Source organism: Periplaneta americana, chromosome 9 (assembly GCF_040183065.1).
Source record: "Periplaneta americana isolate PAMFEO1 chromosome 9, P.americana_PAMFEO1_priV1, whole genome shotgun sequence".
Taxonomy (NCBI): domain Eukaryota; kingdom Metazoa; phylum Arthropoda; class Insecta; order Blattodea; family Blattidae; genus Periplaneta; species Periplaneta americana.
This window is the reverse complement of record NC_091125.1, coordinates 17,374,335-17,398,451: the sequence shown is the minus strand read 5'-3', so window position 1 is coordinate 17,398,451 and position 24,117 is coordinate 17,374,335. Positions and strand designations below refer to the sequence as shown.

General features: G+C 34.5%; 1 pseudogene; it reads left to right on the top strand.

Moving 5' to 3' along the window:
* LOC138705798 (DNA-directed RNA polymerase I subunit RPA1-like) overlaps window positions 1-24,117 on the top strand; it is a 164,016-nt pseudogene that overhangs the window by 10,550 nt on the left and 129,349 nt on the right.

Genomic DNA, 24,117 nt, shown 5'->3' with positions numbered 1-24,117 from the left:
TTATTCATGGAGGGGAAAGAGGAATCTGTAATGAAGCCCAGTGAGACCACAGTCTACTATACAGTCACGAAGCTTGGGATGATTTTTTGCAATTCTCGCAATAGTTGCTAGCCGCTTGGAGTGCTGTGAGTATCAGGAACAATAGACTGTACCACAGCCATCATGATCTAATACAGGCCGTAAGGCAGACCATGTAACTCTCTTAACCCGATCACAAAGGGGGGCGTTTCAACCATATAAATTAGTTGGAATGCATAAACAGTAACATATGTTTCTCTAAAATGTAGTGTAATGCCATTAATAAAATTTAAAACAATGATTATGAGACACTTCAGACATAATTCACTTGCGAGTTAAGATGTAATATTATTTATTGTGTGAAAATTACGTTGTTCGTATGTGTAATACCTGCCTTTATTTCGATTAAATGTCGCGAAATTCTTGTACATTCATTTATGCACGATTCAATAATTTTCAATTGCACCGCACGGATCTTTAGATATGTTGAAATTATAGGTTATGTTTACTGTACCAGTTGCCTCTTTCTGTCTAAATTTAGTGATCTCCAATGCCCTGCCATTCATATGAAAATTATAGGTTATGTTTACTATATTTAACTTATATTCCTAAATTCGCAATCATACATTATAATTAAGCGTAATGTCATGTGAGATACCCCGGACAGTCGATTTGTCTGTATTTTAATACTACAATTGAATTGTATTTATCTACTGCTTAAGAGACGAAGTAACACAATTGTACGTACACGAATTTCATAGGAGTGGTATGGTGAATGTTTTGTCTAAAATTAGGGAAGGTAGATGTGCTAAATTGAAATCACAATATAAATTCTTTTTTATTAAACCTCAAAATACTTTCCATTCTAAACTTGAAATGTTGACGCGAACAGATTATGTTAACATGTAAAATTCTCTTCATATTAAAATAACACAGTTTTGTAATTATTTCTGCAACATATTATGCAACAAGAAGTAAACGGAACTTATGGACACATTACACTAAATAAAGCTTAGCAATGATGAGCAATAAAGTTATAATATAATATTTCACTGAGCTCTTACGCTGAAGTAGAAAACCCGAACAAAGATTACGGCCTGGTCTAGATTGAAAAGGCATTGACTGTGCCATATTTCGCATTTTTGTGAAAAGCTATGTAAACTATGAAATCTTCGTTATCGGTTGTAATAACTGTAAATGGCTAAAATACAATAATTTGAATAATAATATGGGAAAGGAGACGTTTGTAGTACTATAAATTGTAAGAAAAATAGGTTAGATTATGCTTCTTCCGAAAGATCCAGGAAGGTGAGTTTATAGAATATATAGGCTATTTTATGAAAATAATATATAAACCTTATATATTTCATATTTCAATAGTGGAAGGAAGGCGTTAATTTTTTCAAAAGAACATACAATACATTTTATGGTCTGCTAGGGAAAGAGTCTGTGATGAGGCGATAGTAGCGATCTTGGTGGTGAGCAACTATCTATGGATGCACATTTCAACTGTCTATGTTTGCATATTTAGTAAGTATTAAGCTTCGTGACTGTATATACTAGACTGTGGTGAGACTATGTAGATTCTCCTGCAAAGAAAAGTCCACAGAATCATTGAAGCATTTAAGTCAGAACACATTAGAACAGAAATAATTCAGCTCTCAATATTGAGTTTGGAATATTCGTTAATTTGCCATTTAAATTGTCTTGTGAACCAATTTTAGTCTCTTTAGAGTTGGGTCAGACCGAGTCGATCTCTGATGAAACAGTTTATTGTTACAAAATCTTGCAGGTAAACAATTTTATGGTCTACGAATTAAGATTGCTTTCAACAGTGGTTAGAAAATTACATTGTTACTTGTTGTGCTGAAATCCTGATTAGTGCTGATTTGTTAAGATTTTGTAGGTACTTTCCTATTATGATTCTTTTCAAAATATTCATTCCAATGTAAGAACAGCAGCAACATAATTTGCTATTTTTGTCACAGAGATAATGCACTGTCACATTTTCTGTCTTGGAAATATTCTTGCAAATATAAAAAAAATTTAATCTTCATCTTACAATGTTTGGATGACGTATATACGTCCGTTGATGTGACATATTGATGAATTAAATACAATTATAGTCACAATCATGCCATGGTATGAAAGAAAAATTTCACAACCTCGAGCGGGAATCGAACCTGCGACTTCCTGTTCTCCGGTCAGGTGCTCTACCACTGAGCTATCGAGTTCGTCTCATGCCAAAGGCTCGGAATTATTCTTTCATACTGGCGACTCTGTTATAGAGTACTGTCCATAGCGTCAGGTCCTTGGTTCTACATGCCAAGTGCTCTCACCATTGAGCTACACCGAAGTTCAATCCACAGCACCGGATCGAACCCCTCTCCTCCAGTGTTTTTCTCTTTGTGGCCTGACTCCAAGTTGGGCATGTATGCTGACATTTTATTAAGTCAACTGCCATTATACAAGGAGCGCACTCATTTGAGTCACTTGGTGGCCGGGATTCCACAGTAATATGCACAGTAATCTGTACAGTAATATGCACTGTTGCTAGAAGAATCTACTAAAGATTATTATTTTTTGGTCCTACAGAATACATCTGTTATGGTAATAATTAATATTAGAGGAGAAAAATTCGCCTGTGCTGGGGATCGAACCTGGGTTTTTGGTTCTACGTGCCAAGCGCTCTCACTATTGAGCTACACAGAAGTTCAATCCACAGCACCGGATCGAACCCCTCTCCTCCAGCGTTTTTCCCTTTTTTACTTTAGCACAGTGACATACACACAACCAATTTTTTGTGAAGTTTTTTACTCCCCCACAAAATCGACTTCCAATCACACAGTAGTGTGTACAGGCACAGTGACGGTAAGCAAAGTACAGTTGTGATTCTAGGTGTTAAATAAATTGTATCAAATCGTGTGTTATCAAAAAATTTGTTATGTTAAAGTAACTTATTTCAATTTTTAATTTAACGTATAGTTGAAATTGTTAAAACTTTGATTCTAAATATTTTTATTCTGTGTTTCTTAAGTGAATTTTAAAGTTTTAGTTCGCATAAAGCAAAGATATGAAAATTTGTTTTTGAATTGTGCTTGCTTGAGATGTTACTTCTTGTTTGAAGAGAAAGTCGTAGAAGATACTGTTGGTTGAGTTAGAGAAATATGGAGTTGGAGGAGAGAATGCATATCGTCTCTGTGCCTCCAAAACTCGCTATATGCATTTAAACAGATTTTTTAAGAGAAAGAAAAAAAACATTGTCAATTTCAGTTCCCTTGAATTTCAAAGCTACATTCAATCATTACATGAAAAATGATGAAACTGTACCGTACCAAAAGTAGCTTTGAAAATCAAGGTGATTAAAAGTGATCATGTTTATTTTTTCTCTCTCCAGAAAAATCTGTTTAAATGTATATAGTGGATTTTGGAGGTGCAGCAGTGATATTTTATATATTGGTGTAATATTTCACATCTGTTCTGAATTTGAACTGAGCACAGGAGAATAAATGGTGTGCGTTATGTATGTTACAGTGCATGCATTTGTCCTGAAAATATAAATATATTTATATTTCTACACTTCTTTAACTAATACGTTCAAATAAAATATCAAAATTCATGATTGTGAGTAATAACAGTAATAGTGATAAAGCATCGAAATATTGACCTCTGAAACAAATTCTATCTGTGCTTTCAATATCCTTGTGAAGTGGCCGACTGAGATGTAAGGAAGATAAAAATTAAGTTCGGGTCAATCCTGAAACCGTAATACCAGAGGAGGAGCAATGCTTGAATAAATTGTCAAAATGAACTAGTTGTTTTGTAACAATAGGAATTACAAGGTTGGTGGCAAACCTTTCTCATTGAGTAGTCTCTCTCTTTCTTTTTTTCTTTTCTAACCCTTTCTTCCTTTCTTTGAAATAACAATGTTGAATTTTGATGCAGTGAAATCATATCCATGAACATCAGGCATATTTTTTTATCTTTATGTATGAGTATATGTATGTCTCCTAAAGATAGCTTATTCATTTTCAGAAAAAAATGTTCAAAAACCACGTTCACGTACAAAGTTTGTGGAGTTCATAATAAATGATCTTGTTAATGCAGTAGAGAAATCTGTAAATGAATTGAAGGCTTGCCCAAATTGTAAGGCGCCTATGAAGAAAATCTCAATGTACCAAAACAAGTTGATGATCAAAGTCCAGAAAGCTTCGACAGAAACAGAAAGGTAAGAATGGATTTATAATTACTAATACAATTTGAAAGCAAGCAACCCCTTTTTAACGAATCTCGTCCTTAAGTAGGAGTTTTTGTTAAAAGGGGCTTACATAAAATGGAAAGGAAAGGCTAAAATAACTAGTACTGACACGTGTGTTGTGTACCAAACATTATAATCATTTAATTAGGCCTACAATTTTATTTACAATACACTTCATTATTATATTTTTGTAACTCTTCAAGTGGTAGGCACAAATGTTTTTTCACTTGGTTGAACCTGAACCGTACTGAAAATAAGCATTGAAAAATGTCTTTTTTCTTCTTCATCTTCTTCTTCTTCTTCATTGTTCCCCATAATGAAGTAATTGGCAAACCATGCCTTTTGCCATATGCTATAGTGTTATTTGAGGATTGGCCTCAACATCCCTTATTATTTTCACTTTCTGTCCGATAGTTAATTTCTTCCAGTTAGTTGTCATTATAATGATGCATAAACTAACAAAAGAACTTGGAAACAGGATCCACACAACTCGTCGACCTGGTTGGCGAGTTGGTATAGCGCTGGCCTTCTATGCCCAAGGTTGCGGGTTCGATCCCGGGTCAGGTCGATGGCATTTAAGTGTGCTTAAATGCGGCAGGCTCATGCAGTAGATTTACTGGCATGTAAAAGAACTCCTGCGGGACAAAATTCCGGCACATCCGGCGACGCTGATATAACCTCTGCAGTTGCGAGCGTCGTTAAACAAAAACATAACATAACATCCACACAACTCGCGAGAACAAAGCAAGCAAAGCGACCACTCTGTGAAAGCAACACAAAGCAAGACCGTAAGCAATGATAAAGAATAATGCTGCCACATGGCACTGCATTGCCATAAATTGAGACTGCTAAGCTGGTACTATTGATTATTGAAAGCCAGGTCGATATTTTGTGCTTCGTTTTCATAAAATCCACTTGAAAAATATTCCTGAAAAGCAGGATTTCCCTTAAATCGGGTTTTCTTAAAAGGAGAATCAATTACATTATTACTTTGTTTTTATGGTAATTTGACTGGAACTTACTAGATTATTCTTTGAAAACTGGAATGTTGTTGTTGCTGTTTTCAAATGCCAGGCATTTGACAATAAAGTCATTTGACCTCTTGCACTCCAATATTTTTCAAAGAATGTTAAAATCAGGTTTTACTGCAATTTCAATTTATTTGTTAGAGTATCCCTCATCGTTTTCTTTTCCACTCATCTTACTTCTCTCCCTCCTCCTCATCTTTTCCTTCCTCTCTTTTGTCTTATTATTAATCATAATCATGTATGATTTGAGGCTTTCTCGGCGTTGGTTCGCTAATATGTTTTCGCGGGATATCAGCCGAGTTAAGATTTTGGAATGCATTCCAAAATCTTAACTCGGCTGATATCCCGCGAAAACATATTAGCGAATCATAATCATCATCATCATCATGATCTTTCTCCTTAATTGTGACATAACTACACTTCATTGACAAGACATTTAATTTAATAGATAGCAGTTTTGAAATTTCTAATGCTAGAGAAGAGTATTTAGAATTGAAATTTTCATTAGAGTAGATAAATATTTACTAAATCTGTTTTCACATTTGCTTGAATTTGTTGGTTTGACAAGTTTATGTGGATTGCAACTGGCACTGCTGTAGCAGTTACAGCATCCTGTCTTTTCCTGTGTTGTGTTCGGAGAGTTCACATGAATTTCTTTTTGTCCGTTTTTATTTCTCAGACCCAACAATTTGACTTACTGTATATGTTTTCTAGTGGTCAAGTTTATATTTGTAATATGGCTTTTCTTTGTGGATAAATTAGTAGTGTTATAGGATAAATATTTCTGTTGTCTGTTACCGTTTTGTCAAGTGTATTTTGTAACACTGTTTTTCATTACATCTAGTGGGATAACACAGCGCAGTCGAGAAGTCTCTCTGGAATGCTGTGTAGCCCGTGGTGCTATCATGCAGCACACAGCGGACTGGGGGGTGAGGCTGTCAAACTGGAATGAGTGGGGGAATGCCAATTTTCTAAGGGTTACTACAATTAACAGAGCTGCGGAGGGACTTTTCGATTGCACTGTATTAAAATGGATTTGAGGGAGGTGAGATATGGTAGGGACTGGATTAATCTTGCTCAGGATAGGGACTGATGGCGGGCTTATATGAGGGTGGCAATGAACCTCCATGGATGAATATATAATAGGATGCAAAACTTACAGTTTCCTGTAACACATACTAGAGGCGCTGTTGTAGAAAATGATCTTGCTGCCACCTGTTAGAGGGAGGGGCGTTATTACATCTAGCAGCGCACCAAATAGCGAAAAGAGTAACTAATTACTCCATGCATTTAGCAGTGCACCTGGTGACGAAAATGTTAAACTGTGCAGAAAGTATTCCCTCCCACCCTCATCGATATTCAAAACTAACCCAATTTAAAATAAAACATTTACATTTTTATTCCTCACAGCATCTTCTACTGAAAATTCTTACCGGAGCCAACAGGAAGATAAAAGAGACGATCTATTTTACACAACCCAATTAAAATATAACCAGACACAGACAAAAAAATAAAGCAAAAGGTTAGATAATTGGGACTGTATTCTTTGGGTATTTATTGTACAGCGCAATGGAAAAGTCTGCAAGAACTACGTAGATAGTTCAATTTATTATATTACTATTACTTTACAATACATTCAACAACACTATTTTTACAACGTCCATAAGCATCACTGTTTAACATACACTGCTTATACACACACGTATCACTTTATGTTCACTTATTAGCAAGTTTCTGTCTGCCATCTTGGCTCCTCATCTAGTCCTCAAGCAATATCTCAACCGGATAAATAGAGAACTCTGGGTAATGTACCCAACACATAGTTCTAATGTTCACCACCTACGACGTTGGACGCTGATCATCTTATTTCAGCCCCCCATTGCCAGATGGTGCTGACCGCAGTTTCGCATCCTATTATATATTTATCCATGGAACCTCTGGGTTCTCTAAAAGCCATCTAGTAAAAGGTAAAGGTAAAGGTATCCCCCTAACATGCCATGAAGGCACTTGGGGGGCATGGAAGTAGAGCCCCATGCTTTCCATGACCTCGGCACTAGACTGAGGTGGTGTGGTCGGCACCACGCTCTGACCGCCTTTTACCCCCGGGAAAGACCCGGTACTCAATTTTATAGGAGGCTGAGTGAACCTCGGGGCCGTTCTGGAAGTTTGGCAACGAGAAAAAATCCTGTCACCACCTGGGATCGAACCCCGGACCTTCCAGTCCGTAGCCAGCTGCTCTACCAACTGAGCTACCCGGCCGAGTGGCTTGTTTTTATGTGTGTCTTCTGTCAAATGATTTTTTTTTCGGAGCTAATAATCATTGATGAAGAAAATTTAGACTATCTGAATGTGTAGTCAACTGTCTTTCTGTTACAGTTGCTGGTTAGTTTCTATATTCCATGCAGCTTCTGTTACAAGTTCATTTTAAAGGCTAGCTGGTACTGGAAATTTTGATTGTATTGTTATACTAATTGAGTAGCTATATGTAGGTAAGACTGTGCATCCGAAAATCTTTTTTTTTTTTTTTTAATTGTAACTACTACTGCTACTGTTATGTGCTCCATTTTTTTTTAAGAAGAAATCCATAAGAATCATTACCAAGTGTTCCCTCTTTCCTGTCTGTAAACTCGCCATTAATGTTGGTTGATACGAAAGAGCTGCATTCTGCATCTTTTTGTACATTCAAGCAGGTAATTGTGTTTCTCGAAGGCTGTGCTAAATTTTCTTTGTTATTTTTGTGGTTTCTCGTGTGACTAATGATACAGTTGAATTTTTCCTTGGGTACACAGCCTGACTTCTTGTGTCAGTGGTTTCTCGTATTTACTTTCTCTGTAAGTTCCCTGGTTCAGGGATTAAGATATTGATGAGAATGATTAGTGATATTTTTGGGTTGTTATAATCCTTTCAATCTAATGTAAACATCTTTATATGTTTTGATCGTGTGATATGAATAACGTTTTTACTTTTCATCCAGAAAAATAAATTTTGATTCCTCTTAGATTACATGATGGTGTTTTTGTTTCAGGAACCAAGCATCTAGTGGAATAAATAGGGGGAAGTTCGTTACAACTGTAATTCTACCAGATGAATCAAGGTACACATAAATGATAAGATTTAATTTTCTTCTGTTATCACTTTGTTTTTTTCCCTCCCAAATCTTAAACAGAGTAATATACCCTATGCTGGTGCTGAATTTTTATGTTTTTAAAATGTTTGAATCATTATTTTTGTGGCTGTACTTTCATATCATCGCTTGAATGCAAGAACTAGGTAACTCGAAATTTGCGGTTTTTAGTTACCTCTTTTATAGCATAGCAAAAATCGCACAAAATGTAATCCAGGACCTAGGTAACTGATTGAACGATACCAGCGACATCTATTTTCCAATGTAACAAATAGGTAAAAGAAAACGAGACATATTCCTTAGTGCAATAAATAAGTAAATAGGCAATGTCACAAAATATGAAAAATCAAGTTACCTAGTTCTTGCATTCAGGCGACGATATAATATTATAGGATACTACGGACAGTTGTGATACATTTGAAATTACCGTAATTTCAGTAATTTTAGATTTTCTTGCTTTCATCAGTTTGCAAGGTCAAAAGGGATGGCTGCTTAGTCAGTTTCAAAATATTTGACAATTTAGAAGTTTGTGTCGAGTTCTTTATGCAAAATAACTGTATTAAAGTAATTTAACATAATCCTCATTCTGTACAAAAAGACTCTGCATATCAACAAACATACCACAAAATCTTCCGGCTCCCCAACTTCTGATCGGTTCTATGTTTGTGCTGGAAAATGAGGCATGTATTTATATTGACTGACACATGACATAATAGAAATTATTTTAAGCTAATAACTTAACATAAAGCATAGAATGCATGTGGAATTTTTACAAGAATGTATTACATTATGAACGGGTATCCCCTGTTGACCTTATGACATTTTAGGCCTGAATTCCCAGCAACAACACAGCACATCACTGATACAGCATTATAATACAGTAACAGAAACTGATTGATTGGCCATAATTTCCATTACTCTGTTTGGGTTAGTGTTTTGAGTGATGATGCACCTTACACAACCTCTTTGTTATGTTATCATGTCTCATTGCAACAGTCCGTGATCGACCCCATTTACAAATCACATTCTTTCGTGACAGTCTTAATTAGTTTTCAAACTACTTGAAATATAATGTTTAAAAAACCAGCAAGTTTACCAACAGGTGTGTTTTCAGACAGGGAACTGCAGTAAAACCTCGTTAATCCGGACTAATTGGTGGGGTGGGGCAAGTTGACCGATTTAACGAAGGTCCAGATTGACTGAAATAACCTAAAAGAACAGTAGAAAGTGCATTAAAACTCCGTTTATAGCAAAAACCATGTTTATTATAGTGTATTTAAAGGGTATAGGGCTAAATACACTATACAGTACTGCAAAATGTAAAGCAATACATACAATGTAGTACATTATTGTAGTTCCACAGTTCTAATGTATAAAAGTAAGTTTTAAAACAAGATTCTTCAATTTTTTTTTTTCCTATCTAGATTAAGCGAAGTTCGGATTAACGAGGTTTTACTGCAGTTAATGTCGTGTTTTAGGTGCCATAAAGAGGCTCTTTGTTCTGTAGCCATTAGGAAGGGCTACAGACACGTGCTTGAAGCTTATATTTCAATACAGTAAGCTCCTCGCAATACCATGCTACATTGGGTCAGAAAATGGCATTTAACACACTCAGTAAGAGACAAGTGTTGTGTTTCTCATTGGACGAACATAACGTCTGAAAATACACAAAGTGTAATCTGTGCACGACATGCATTATCACTTTGACTAGCAGAGTGCAGTTTAAGAAGGAGTTGCATGGAGTTCTGTAGGGTTAAACCAGACTAATCAGACATACTCAGTAAAACAGGATTGTCTGATAGAACACACTTTCATTTTTTTGGACTTGTCAACAGGCAGGATTTTCGTTAGAAAAGGAAATCTTCGTGAAGTGCAGAAGGTTCTCTTTCATTTTGTAGAAGTTACAGTTTGGTGTGGTTTAACATCATCTATCATTATTAGGCCTTACTTCCTTCGAGAATGAACACAGCAGAGCAGGGAGATGTGCTCCCAAAATGAATTACCAAAGAATGCAGAATAATATGTTCTGCATTATCCCATATTTCCTTAATTTTCATGAACGTGTTATGGGCTATTTTTCCAAGACAAATCATATCTCGATTTGGGAACATTGCATGCAAGGTCAATAAATGCACAATAATTATCTTTACAAATCGGTTCTTTTTTCTTTTTCTTGTAGTGTAAATAAGTTATCAATGCACAAACGACCAAACCAAAAATCTGGTCTGTAGAACTTATATTGTTGATTTTAAACAAATTTTTATTGAAAATTATTGTATTTCATATGCATCATTTTTGGATAAGCGTACTCATGTGTACAGAATATGGACAAAGTTTGTCCTCAAATTCAGAAAAAATTATTATACACAGACAGATAGATGACATATCCAGAATTAATTTTTCGGTATCTCAGATGCTGAAAAAGAGATCAAATGAAATCTCGAAATCGATTTTTTGCTCACTGTACTCCGTATAATTAGAAAGTAAAATGTGTCAAATAATGATGGTGAAGAACTGAAGATTTATATTTGCAATTATATTTATAACTGGTACATTTAAAATGTTCTACTGTCCATTTGAGATAGTGATTTGGTTCTGTTTTGCAATGCAAAGTAAGCATGCAGAAAAACTTATGAATAGTTGAATATAACTAGCATACAGATTAGAACATAATTTACTGTATGAACAGTGTAGTGATTATTGCTTCCTATAATAAATTCTACAGTTTTCAGGAACGAGAAAAATTAATATTTTTACTGTATTTTGTAATTTTCTAGGATTATTTTTAATGGGAAAATTTTACCATTCCTCGTGCCACTCCCTGAGTAACCTCTTGAGTTGGTCAGTGGTTGGAATATATTCAAGAATTAATTAATTTTTATGTAAATGGTGATTGTTTCATTTTAGAACACATTTACGCAAGCTGTGGCAGAATGAGAAGAATTTCATGTGTGCTCTGTTGACAGTATTGGAATACTGCGATACACAGTATCCAACAGATGCCTTGTTCCTCACAGTCATTCCTGTTCCACCACCCAAAATGAGACCAGTAAGTAAATAATTGTACTTGTGTCAGAAGAATTTTACTTAACCTCTTTCATAAAAATTGATAGCACTTTCTAACAGTAAGCTGCTCTTGGAAGTCATTTGCTGTTTGAATACTGTATTATGTCATTCTTAATTTTATGTAACCACCTATATCCACTGTACAGAGCATAATCTTTTCAGGAGGAAGGAAAAAGTAATTAAATATCAATAGGTCTACAGAAGAATATTATATAATTCGGTAGAAAACATTGGTGAATACGATGACTGCATCAAGGATCAGTGTAGGGCTATTGATATTTAATTACTTTTATGCTCGACCATGCCGAAATGTACTAATTATACACCTGGTAGCAGTCCTTTAATGTATGTCATTAAAGTACACCTACTCATTAAAGTACAGGTCTTCAGCCAATGATAACTCAGCTTACATGTGTTCAGCCAATGACAAGTCAGCTTTGTACCGTTATAAAACCGCAAGTATCGATTATTCTCGGATATGCAATCGAAAGAGAATTAGCGAAAAGTCACGGAGGCTGGATATCCAATACTGTCACAGAAGGTTATGTTCTGTTACTATAATAATTAGCGTTAATTGTAAATAATATTCAAATAAATTCAATTTGTCATCTCGTTTTTCAATGTCGAATTCAATAATCAAGGTTATAATATTATCAAGTTTAACGGGACTACATCAAGGTCAATGACATTATTGTTCCTCGGAAAAAATCAATACTTTCGCTTCTGCACACATCTCACAATTCACGACCTAGAACAAGGTCACTTCCGATCTTGTCAGATACAAATAAAATGTATACATCTGAATATTGGTAATTTCAAGTTAGAAATATGGTCGAGCATAAAAAGTCGTATGAAACTCGCCTATAATGGTAATTAAGAAGCTCGTATGAAAATTATGAAACTCGCTTGCCCTCGTTTCATAAATATCCATACTCGCTTCTTAATTACTATCATTATAGGCTCGTTGCATAATGTACTATTTCCTTCCTCCTGAAAAATTATGCTTTCCACTGTCACATGTTTTAATTTCTTAACAATTATTAGATTTATATCATGGTATGGACGCACGCACAAAGAAAGTGGATTGTTTGGTGCCAGTCAGTGTGAAAATTGCTTACGTTTTAGCAATAGACATTGGATGTTCAGGCAAGTGCGTGTTTTATATGAACTAACAGTTTGAAAATCTAAGATGTATGCATCATTTAAATATTAAGTACCCTAATGCCCCATTTCACGAAGCTTCAATAAATCAATCCAAATTAAATGCACTGGTCAAAAAAAGTTAAGCATATTTCCAGTTTACCCAATAATACCTGATATTTATGTTTCTTTTGGTTTTATGTGGCACGTATTATGTTTACCAATTCAAACTCTTTCATTTGTTTTATTCTGCATCACTAGGTAACGTCCAAATCACGGCTAGTAAACAAAGCCTGTAATTCGAGCAAAGTTCAATCAGTGTCATTTTGCTTCATAGTGCTTCATAGTGCAGTAAACAAAGTCTGTAATTCGAGCAAAGTTCAATCAGTGTCGTTTTGCTTCATAGTGCAGTACAATGGCTCGGAACACCCTTACAATGGCAGACCGCATCACTTTGATGGAACAAAACATGAGACAAGTTGATGTTGCTAACATCCTTCATGTGAATCAGAGTATTGTCTCCAGACTGTGGAGAAAGTTCCAGGAAACCCAGTCAATAGCAGATCGACTTCGCGAGGGCCATCCATGCAAAACAACACCAGATCAGGACCGGTATGTAAGGTTATCTGCACGTAGGAACTCTATAGCCTCAACTACAACTCTGCGCCATGACCTGCGCGAAGCCACTGGTGTTGTTGTAAGTAGCCAAACTGTGCGCAGTAGACTTCATGACATAGGGTTGTATGCTCAAAGACCACTCAAGACTCCAGCACTCCGTCCACATCACAGGGGTTCTCGTGCAAGATGGGCTAGAGCACATGAGAATTGGACACGAGACCAATGGACCAGAACTTTATTTTCAGACGAAGTGAGAATGGGCCTACACCCTGACAACAACTCTATTCGCGTATGGAGACGAACAGGGGAACGAAATATTCCCTCAATGACCATGGAACGTCACCAACAGTTTGGTGGTTCAATCTTGTTTTGGGCAGGTGTCATGTTTGGCCGTCGCACACCACTGGTTTCAATAGAGGGAAACATGACTGTGCCGTGTATGAGAACAACATCGTCCAACCCATAGTAAGTGGTTTTGCAGAGACTGTAGGAGAAGGGTTCACTCTACAGGACGATAATACTCGGCCTCATCGTGCTCATAGTGTGTCTGGTAGAACATGGGATCCGAAGAATGGATTGGCCAGCATGCTCACCGGATATGAACTGCATAGAGCATGCATGGAGCTTTCTCAGGAGAGCCATTTCCAATCGTCCACATCACCCATTAACGATTCAAGAACTCAGGAATGCTGCCTTGGAAGAATGGGACAATTTGCCTCAGGAGAGCTTAGATGCGTTGGTACTGAGTATGCCCCTTCGCATACAAGATTGCCTCAGGGTTCGTGGAGGACCAACGCGTTATTAAACAGGGTACTGAAAGCACCATTTCCTTTTCTTTGATGATGTACGAATTTCAACTTACCTTATCTTTTCGTTGTTTCCAAACAATGCAACTTTTTCATTTCATATTGAGTCCATTGTAAACAAATAGTGTATTTCTACTTTTAAGTTTATTCTGTGGAACCAAGAAACCCAATTATAATTTATCTATTTTATTTTAATTAATAAAAACCGTTATATGCCTAATTATGCTTAACTTTTTTTGACCAGTGTATTAACTAGTGAACATTAAAATATATAACAATTCACTAAAATGCGAGCTGTTCACCAACCAGATTTTCTTAACATTTAATGAACAGTTAGTAATGCTTCATTACAAATAAATAAGTGGGTTCAGTGAATATTTCACAAGTACATATATCACAACATTTTCGTGATTTGGAAATTTGTGATTGATTTCTTTGATATGCCTGCGAGAGAGCTTAGATGCGTTGGTACTGAGTATGCCCCTTCGCATACAAGATTGCCTCAGGGTTCGTGGAGGACCAACGCGTTTTTAAACAGGGTACTGAAAGCACCATTTCCTTTTCTTTGATGATGTACGAATTTCAACTTACCTTATCTTTTCGTTGTTTCCAAACAATGCAACTTTTTCATTTCATATTGAGTCCATTGTAAACAAATAGTGTATTTCTACTTTTAAGTTTATTCTGTGGAACCAAGAAACCCAATTATAATTTATCTATTTTATTTTAATTAATAAAAACCGTTATATGCCTAATTATGCTTAACTTTTTTTGACCAGTGTATTAACTAGTGAACATTAAAATATATAACAATTCACTAAAATGCGAGCTGTTCACCAACCAGATTTTCTTAACATTTAATGAACAGTTAGTAATGCTTCATTACAAATAAATAAGTGGGTTCAGTGAATATTTCACAAGTACATATATCACAACATTTTCGTGATTTGGAAATTTGTGATTGATTTCTTTGATATGCCTGCGAGAATTCCACTACTGATCTGTCTACCTTTGGGTAACAGTTTCATACTAAAACCTTTAAAAATCAAAATATTTTAATTGGTCAGCATTAAGGTTTGCTTCTTGAATAAGGAAGATATCTACATTATTATCTGAGAGTATATCGGCTAGTTCAGTCTTCTTAGCTGATGTTATGGCGCCAGCATTCCATTGTAAGATGTTTAGTTGATTCTGTACCATTAAAGTAGTCCCCGCCTGGAGATCCAATTGGGGGACTATTTTAGAGTATAATCTAAATTTAACAGAAGAAATACTGAAATCAGAAGAAAACACTGAAATAATGAAACAATTGTCTTTAGAGACAATTAATATTAGGTACCCTCCTCAAAACTGGCTTCATTTATACACTGACGGATCCTTGATCTCCAGAGAACAAGGTGCAGGTGCAGGTGTTACGTGCTGTCTCTTCTCACTTTATAGATCTCTTGGGTATGGAACAACAAGTTTTGATGGAGAAATCATTACAATAAGTGAAAGTCTGAGGAATCTTCTATACTACATCAATAAATTCAAGAATGCAGTTATATTGTCAGACTCCAAAGCAGCTATTCTATCAATAGTCTCTAAACACACACCTTCATCTCAAACAGCAGAAATAACTAAAATGCTCTCTCAATTTATATCACTCAATAAAAGAATTGTATTCCAATGGATACCATTCCATTGTGGAATCCTGGGAAACGAGAATGCAGATGCCTTAGCAAAGAAGGGCAGCACTGCTACTTACAGACTTGTTACTAAATCTACGTATTACTCTGTGAAAAGATTTATTAAATCTACATACTTAGACTTCAACAAACAAAATTTGATAATACAATCTCAAGGGAAAAAATTGAACTCTCTGCATCATAATCCAGTTAATTCCCGATTTACCACGAAAATCGTCTGTAGCTGCATTTAGATTGTCAGCAGGCCATGACTGTTTGGCCAAACACTTGCATAGAATTAGAATATATCAGTCCCCTTACTACCCATTGTGCAACTCAAACCAAGAAATGGATTCGTAACACCTCAAAATCTGTGGTTCAGTGGCTGACCATGATAATATCTTTGAAAAATATTGGAGTGCAAGAGGTCAAATGACTTTATTGTCAAACGCCTGGCATTAGAAAACAACAACAACATTTTCATGAAACCACAACCTACTATGTTGCAACTTGTTACCTGCTATATCATTCGCATATGAGCCAACAATGAAGCAACACAGTTATAAAATATGGAATATGAAGGAAAAAGTATTATTATTATTATTATTATTATTATTATTATTATTATTATTATTATTATTATTATTATTATTATTATTATTATTATTATTATTATTATTGGTCTAATTGGATCTATAACTTATTCTTTTTCTGTTGCTATGTGTCTATTAATTTTATACTATATATTGGTTAGATCCAAGCTTGAATATGCATCTGTAATATGGAACTTCATTACTTCTACTGACTTGGATAAATTGGAGAATATCCGAAGAAAATTTATTTCTTTGTGTTCTTATAGATTTGTACCCAATTCCAGTGATTATAAATATGAGATTAACTGCAAATATTGTAATTGCTATAGTTTGTCAAACATCAAGATCTTGATTATTTATTTTTTTGTAAAATCATTAAGGATGGTATTGATGTGAATCCTTCTTCAGCAATATCACTCTTCATATTCCTGCTAAAATTTTTTGCAATAGACATTCTAAATCTCTCTCTCTGGTCAGCAGTTGTATAAAATATGCTAATTTGCATGGATTAAACTTGGATCCATTTAATGTGTAGCATATACTTTTGGAGTTTTATGGCAGTTGTTATTAATTTATGTCTTTTATTTAGATATGTATTGTATTATGGGTATTCTCGTTATATTTCTTATCATTCGTATTATATTCATATATAAGATTCCATCCTTTATTTTCAGTTGTCATATTTTAAATTGCCATTATTTTAATAATAATTATTCCTATGTACTTTTATTGTAATTTCTATCATTATTAATGTTCTTGTAATGATATTATCATGTGCTGAACTGTTATTGGCCCCTGGCTGTTGTACAGCACATAAAATATTAGTAAATAAATAATAATAATTATTATTTTTATTTTTATTATTGTTGTTATTATTGTTATTATTATTATGATTGTTATTATTATTATTATTGTTGTTATTATTATTATTGTTATTATTATTATTGTTATTATTATTATTATTATTATTATTATTATTGTTTTTATTATTGTTATTAATATTATCATTATTATCATTATCACTATTATCATTATTATAATTATTATCATTATTATTATATTATTATTATAATTATTGTCATCATCATTATTATCATTATCATTATTATTATTATTATTATTATTATTATTATTAATAGTCCTGCTGCTGCTGTTATAGCTGTTGTAATTGTTGCATTCCTGATTCCAGTGGTCGCATCATTTGAGGGAGGAATGATACATACTATATGAACTCAATTAGGTATAGATAATATTCTTGAAATCTATTGTCCAAAATGAAAAAAAATTAAGAGACTCATGCATTTATTGTAGTATGAAGTACAGTTGCAAAGCTGAAAGAAAGTAGAAAAAGAAAATAGAAACTTAATGCCTACATAATATGCTGTATTTATTTTATATATTCATTGGAGAAATCAGCTCAAAGAATTTGAGTGACCATAAGGATCCTGGATACAATAAACATGTACAACATAATATGATTTGAAACATTAAAGAAAAAAGAAAGTTAATTGTTGAAGGGAAATATATAAGTGGATTAATTGAAATAGAGATGATGATGTAATATTTGAAGAGAATCCTTGATAATATTTATAAGAATAGACATTACATAATCAAAAGGAATGTGAAGTTCCTTAAGATAATTCCATGTGAATTTTGTAATAGAACCTCTACTGCCAAACGGCAAACCAATGACAGACCATTGTTTAAGAGGGACATTGTACTTTTGAGAAAGATAAGGCAGACAAGGTTCATATATAGACTTGTTCTCAATATCAACTTCGGCGGCCTGATTTAGGTTCCTTTCGAAACGGATAGTAGGGTCAAGAACCTGTGTGCGTAAATTTAATTCTAATAAATGGAAGTTACTATACCAATTAAGTTTCGTTATGTTTGAATGTACATTGTGTATTAATTTACTAACATTTATTACGACAAAGTAAAGAGAAGCGACTAGACGCATTTGAAATGGGGATATGGAAAAGAATTGAACATGTGAAGTGGACAGACAGAATAAGAAATGAAGCTGTGTGGGAAAGAGTGGGTGGAGAAAGAATGATGCTGAAACTGATCAGGAAGAGGAAAAGGAATTGGTTGGGTCATTGGCTGAGAAAAAACAGCCTACTGAAGGATGCACTGGGAGGAATGGTGAATGGGAGAATAGTTCTGGGCAGAAGAAGATATCAGATGACAGACGACATTAAAATATATGGATCATATGAATTTACAAAGAGGAATGCAGAAAATAGGAAAGATTGGAGAAAGCTGGGTTTGCAGTGAAAGACCTGCCCTTGGACAGAACACTAAATGAATGACGTAGTTATAATAACCACTTTCATGTGTTGAAATAAAAATTAAGTTGTATGTTACCTAATTGACTAGTTTCAGCGTTGTCTCAGTCATTCTGATGATATTCTAACCTATGATCAGTTTCTTCTAAAATTTTGAGTACCGGTACCATAATCTTCATGTCCACACCTGTGGAGTAACGGTTAGCGCATCTGACTGCAAAACCAGGTGGCCCGGGTTCGATTCCCAGTCGGGGCAAGTTACCTGGTTGAGGTTTTTTCTGGGGTTTTCCCTCAACCCAATATGAGCAAACGCTGGGTAACTTTCTGTGATGGACCCTGGACTCATTTCACCAGCATTATCATCTTCATCTCATTCAGACGCTAAATAACCTAAGATGCTGATAAAGCGTCGTAAAATAACCCAATAAAATAAATAAATAAATGAACGATCTTCATGATGTGTTATCTTTCGTGAAATTTTGTGTCATTCAGATTTTCAAAATGATCCTTTCTTAAATAGTTAAAATTTCTCCATCTGGCTCTTGATTTTCGAGCAGTTACAGATGTAACAATTCTGCGTCGAAACGTTCCACCATTTTTGATTGCAACTAATGAACCATTAAAAATTTAAAGACAGAAATTTCTATCACTGTCCGCCAAGTTAGCTCTGTGGTAGTGTGTTTGCCTACGGACTAGCTGGCCCGGGTTCGATTCCTGGCGAAAATGTAAAATTTCTACCTCGGGACTAGGAGAGATGGCAGTGCACAACTTCTAATCACTGGATTTTGCACCAATATGCCTGGGTTAAATCCCAAATCTCTCCGCAGTGCATATGAAGAGAAGGCATATGTCATTATTTGTTGATAGTGATTCGTCCGTCGGACGGGGATATTAAGCCTCACGGCCCCTTGGTGCTATTCGACAGAAGTTGGCTACGTGCCGGCACCAGGTTTCCCCTTCTCCCTTCCTCATCTTTATCATCATCATTCATTCCAGACACTACACTTACACATACTCTCACCCTAGTACACGACATAACTCTCCACAGATACACATCATGTACATTGTGGCCCACCAAAGTGGTGTGCAACTAGGGTAAATGGATCACAGTCCTGCCATCTATCCGCAATATGCGGAACCCGAATCACGTAAAGTGAAGTGGGTAGGCATTGGATACATACATACATACATACATACAAACAATTTCTATCACTAAACTGATGCGATAGCTTTACTGGTTCTTTAGGGCTAAAGATGCTTGGTGAGCTATAAAAATAATTTAATGAACCAATAAATAAATTAATGAATCATTAAAAACATAGTAAAGCTTGATGAAATCGGCTATAAGTGTTATATTCCCTATTTTTCCATTTTTGGTGTAAATTCTTCATGGTCATCAATTGCCTTTTTTACTTTGTGTACTTATTTGGAAAACACTTGTTGATAAATTGGGAACACTCAGTTATTGTGAAGTTGTGAGGAAATACAATTCTATGATGACTCAGCTATAACAGGGTGCGAATTAACGGGGGAGGGGGGGGGATTTCCGCCCCTGTTGGAAAGTTATCTCCCTCTCATAAATTTATATTTACGTTCCTGCCAGAGATAACTTCTATCCCCCTCACAGAATATAATTGTTTTAATATGAGTATACTTTATAAAGTACAGTATAAAGTAAGCAAAAAAATAATATTGATGTATTTATCATTACCGACAAGCTCACAACAATAAATAACTTAGGAATTACACATCTTATCTTAAACCTGCTCATGGGTATAATTATTATTATTATTATGATCAAGATGCAACTCAGTGCGACCAAGCGTTGAGCCGTATCGAATGAGGATAATACTAATTTTATGTAGGATATTTTCTATCCCCCTCATTTGAAGTTTTAATTCGCACCCTGACTATAGTTGATGTCCATTTGGCTGCTTGCTTAATACCGGTAAGTTCCCCCATGTTGATAGCAAAGAATCCAGTAAATTATACCTTACAGGAAAAAACCGAGGACAGGAATTAGTGTAGGGTAATTTTGGCTCTCAAATTTTCAATTTGATTTTAAAATTTCAAGGCAACCTACCACTTTTCAAGGGGTCACATAGCATTGAGTGTTTATGATTGGTGGAACTTATTTTTCACTATATTCACCAATGTGATAGAACAATCTGAAAAAGATGTAGTTTTTCAATTTTATTTGGTAACAATCATTGCATCATCAACAGTGTGGAATAGTACATTATGCAACGCACCTATATTGGTAGTAATTAAGACGCGAGTATGTTTATGAAACAAGTGCAAGCGAGTTTCATAATTTTCATACGACCGTCTTAATTACCATTATAAGCAAGTTTCATACGACTTTTTATGCTCGACTATATTTCTAACTTGAAATTATTCATAAGTATTCATGTTATTCTTATCTGACTGGGGAGCAGAACTGACCTTGTGCAATATCTCGTAAATTGTGAGATGTGCGCAGACGTGAAAGTATTGATTTTTTCCGAGGAACAAATGTCATTGACCTTGATATAATCTAGAGAGTAAAATGAACATTAATCTTGATATAACCTTGAAATTGATTTGGACATTGAAAAACGAGATGACAAATTGAATTTATTTGAATATTATTTACGATTAACGCTAATTATTATAGTAACAGAACTTAACCTTCTGCGACAGTATTGGATTTCCAGCCTCCGTGACGTTTCACTAGTTGTCTTTCGATTGCATATCCGAGAATAATTGATACTTGTGCTTTCATATTGCTACAATGGTGTTTTTTGATTTGTGGAACACCTGAACTTTAATGAATAGGTGTACTTTAATGAGGTCCATTAAAGGGCTGCTACCAAGTGTATAATTACTACATTTCGGCATGGTCGAGCATAAAGAATTTTACGACATTTTGAATAGTGCACCCAAACTTAAACTAGGCCTAAATTAAGGACAGAAAAAGCATTCGGATTGGTATTTCTAAGGAAATGTTATACACAATGTGATACACTCTTTTGATTAATTTTTTTGCAGTAGTAATAATAATAATAATAATAATAATAATAATAATAATAATAATCTATCTAAATAGTTTCATTTTTTTATAGAATAACAATTTAACTTTAGATAATATCTTGCCCAGAGCTAAGCTAATAATGTGATGCAAGTATTAATGTATGAAGGATAGTTTATTATTGCTGTAACTTTAATTGTATATAAACATAATGAAGACATATTTTAAGCAATGTTATTAGTCTATGAAACTTTCTAGAATTAAAACGTTAAAATTGTTACAATTTTTTTAAAAGATAATGTACCTTTATGACATACAGGCCCCATTTCAACACTGGTGTGGTGTCATCTTCAGTGTCCTGACACTGTTTTATTCAAGTGTTAAAGTGAATGATAAAAACAATGAACGTTGTTAGTATTTAAAATAGCACATTTAGAAATATAGGGATATGTACTACCTAATGCATATGTTAACTTCATTAGAAAAGTGCCAGAACATTTTTAATAATCATATCTGATTTAAATAAAAAATAATTTATTTGATTTTCCACAGCTTACCAGCTTGTATTTGCTGCTTCAACAATAAAAAGTTCTTACTTGTTACTTTCAGCATGTTCCTCCTACAATAAAATTCAACCTATGGAAATAAAAATTAATTAGTTATTAATAGCTTTAAAATTCGCTGGCACTAATATTGTGTGCTGTGGAAGGTTGTAAAATTTTAATGCTTTTTTTTTTTTTCTTTATTTGACATTTTTAAGTGAAACCTGTTTTTTAGCATCTAAACATTCGATGTCTAATTAACATAAGGCTGCACAAAACACAGTGTTCAGAAAATCTCAGGTTATTATTTTATGTTCATTTTTTGAAAGAAATTATATTAGCTGCTGTAATATGTATTAAAAAGCCTTTTTCCAGTAATGGTAGAGAGACATTTAAACAAAATATTGCTTAAATCCAATTTTGTGTCCAGGTGAATTTTATTAACGATAAGATAATAGAACATCCACAAAGTAAGACGCTCAAAGCCATTCTTCAAGATTCCATAATTGTCCAACATGTGATGAAAGCAGTGCGAGATGGCAACACAGAAAACTTAACAGGAGAAGGACAGGTAAAAGCTCTTTTTTCTCCCTTTCTTTTGCTACTGTTTTTCTCTTTTTTTCTTTCCCTGCCTTCTTCCTCCTCCTTCACTCAATTCCTTTTTCTATTCCTGCTGTTCCCTTCTTATTTTACTACCCTGTCTGCTCCCAGCACCACCACCACCGCCACGTTTGTTATGTGTCAAGTTTTTTTATACAATTTTTTTGGAGTCATGTACCATTGAGTTTATCCAAATGGCATTGACTGATCACAAACAATTCCAACATAGAAGCCACTTGGTAGCTGATTATTCACTTCGCATTCTGTTAGGCAGAGTTCTTCTGAATCTGATTTTCTCTATACCACGCTTTAAAATTCATTTTTCGTAATTGATTAACTAGTGGAACTTACTCGTGTTAATTATGGAAGTCTGTGCGGCTTACAGCTGTTTCAGTGTATCATCACACCATCTTACATGAGTAAGTTCCACTAGTTAATCAATTACTTATATGCAGGTGTTAAAAGTAGTGTATGCAAGATTCAAAATGGATCATTTTTCGTATTTTTATATTGCACTTCTTCAGATATACAGTACATTTTATCGAATGTAATTGTAAATGCAGTTTTTTTTTTTTTTTTTTTTTTTTTTTTTACTGATATTCTGTTTGATTTAACTCAATACTTCATCAGAGCGTAGTGGAAGATCTCCGTGGCAACACCTTGGAAGAGAAGCTGCATTTTGCTTGGGATGTCTTGCAAATTGATGTGAATAATCTTATGGATAATGACATGGATAAGGCAGCAAATAGATTGAAAATTCCTCCTGGTTTAAAACAGGTAAAACATTACAACAAGTTTGCTTTTATTATGCTCACACCCACAATTCTGTGGTTCCAAGGCAAATATGTTAATTTTTGACGAAAATGATATTTTACGATATGTTGTGCATCCTGACGATAACTTTATTGTGACAAAAGATGGTATGCATATATCTATTATTTTTCTTTCTAACTCTTTGTTATGAAACACGATTGCAATGATTTCATGCAGTTGTTCAAACTTTAAATGCTCGCTCCTGAAGAACTGCAAGAAGTGATACATCACATTTTGCCTTACATCACATTTTGCTTTTGAGGCACAGAATTATTAATTAATTGACAAGAACTGTTATGACTCCATCAGTTCATTGCTATTGCTGGCATGTGTCATTACATATTGTAAGTTGTCATTTAGATTTTTCAGTTATTTTATCTTAATTGAAACCATATTAGTAATCCTTTCCTTGTAAGCCTCTTTTGCATGACACATTTCATTTTCTTTTGTTGTGGGGTGCTTTTATCATGTTTTATTGCTTTATTTTAGATAGCACAGCTTATTGTTGATGTTAGTATTGTAAATTTAGTCATTTATTGTAGTTCT